Consider the following 1,849-nt stretch of genomic DNA (forward strand, 5'->3'; position numbering starts at 1 on the left):
CATGTAGGACAGACTCATGTAGGACAGACTCATGTAGGACAGTGGGAGCCTTTAGTTGGAGCCCTCCTCTCAGGGGGCTCTCGGGCCTGTCCTTTGTTCAGGGGTCCCAGTCCTTGCCTCTGCTCAGGGCCTGGGGACTTGTGTGTCCTGACGGACCCATCGTGTTTCTTCTTTGGTGATGACGGCCGGTGGAGCTGTGACTGAGCGTTTCTGCCTGGGGTTGTAGCCTCTGCCTTGGGGTTAGTTTGATGGTTTCTGGATCTGGGTGGTCTTGTTCTCCTCTGGGCGTCTAGATAAGAAACTAAGCTAAGAACAATATTTCAGGAAAACGACTCATCCTCTCCAGTGACCGTCTCATGCTGGGCCAAATTTGTACTGATGTGGCAATCGAGGGGTTAATAATTTGAGTGTTGCAACGACGCCACCCCAAAGTTTGGGGACTAAACCCTAAATATACACGAACAAGAATCAACATGAAAGAGCCAGGTTCCATTTAATTTGCATCATGTTTATTTTACATATTCAAAGGAAACAGTGGTTTAATTTCAGTAACATTGACAATATATATAATCCAGTTTCACCGTACATTCATTCAATTCATTAAAAGTTTACCAAGCCCAAACCCACCGCCTGCCAGACCATGTGCAGTGCGAAATAACACTCCATGCACAGAGCTCAGGTGTGTCCAAGCTCCGCCCACAGAGCTCAGGTGTGTCCAAGCTCCGCCCACAGAGCTCAGGTGTGACCAGCCCGAGCTCAGCCCAGAACAGAACCACTAAAGGCGACCTCCCAGTGGCCGACTTAAACTAAGTGAAGCAGAGCAAAACAAGAGGCAAAGCAAAACAAAGCAAAGGAAAAAAGGTAAAAGCAGAAAGACAAAGGTGGGACAAGACAAAACAGCAGAGGAGGCGTGCCCTGTGCCGCTGCTGACCACTGATGGAGTAGGTGAGCACACAATCCCAGGGTTGATGGCTGGAGTCGCTTCATGCAGCTCACTGTCTGGAGTTTGGAATGAGACACAAGATGTCTGGTGTCGTCCTTGGCACAATGTCAGCTACACAAACTAAAAGTTATGGATGCATGCTTTGAGCTGAAATTACATTTGGGATGCGTTTACCGTTTATTGATGAAAACGCCCCACTGTGCATAATGGACCTGGTACAGCGAGTACAGTCGAGCAGCAGGACAAGGGACAGATGTGTAAGAATGTGGGGATTTTATGAATGAAGAGGTCCCACGGGGCATTACCTGTCACTGCAGATGAAGCACACAGCGACGCGCACTTGGCCCAAGGTCCAATGTTACGGCCAAGCAGAGGAACTACATGAAACATGGACTTTAGTGTAAACAGTTTTGTGAATGGACAGGAGTAGTGGATATTAATTACCTGTCCCCAAAGACGAGGGCACACGTGAACATGCTACGAAGTTCAGTGTGTGGTGAAAGTGAGGCGGTGCAGAGCTGCAGTCAGACGGCGGCACTAAAAGAAGTGATGATTTAGGAATTTGGATATTTTCATGAATGAAGAGGAAGATTGGGACTTTACCTGGGCATGGAGGACAGAACTGCCTACACAGGGACCCGGAAATGCATGTGGGAAAAGGGGGAGCAATGAGAAAGGGAGCGAAAGAGAGCTTATATAGTCCACCAGACCAGGTAAGCCCACCTGCAGCACAGGCCTCAACAGCTGTCTTACCACACTGATATAAGATGGAGCCATGTTTGGACTCTGACACTAAAGACTTCATATAAAATACTGACATGGCAAGTTTATTTGTACAGCACAATTCGTACACAAAGTAATTCAAAGTGCTTTACAGAATAAGAAAGACAATAAAATGTCGTAAAG

The sequence above is a fragment of the Periophthalmus magnuspinnatus genome, chromosome 18 (assembly GCF_009829125.3).
Source record: "Periophthalmus magnuspinnatus isolate fPerMag1 chromosome 18, fPerMag1.2.pri, whole genome shotgun sequence".
In the NCBI taxonomy this organism is placed as follows: domain Eukaryota; kingdom Metazoa; phylum Chordata; class Actinopteri; order Gobiiformes; family Gobiidae; genus Periophthalmus; species Periophthalmus magnuspinnatus.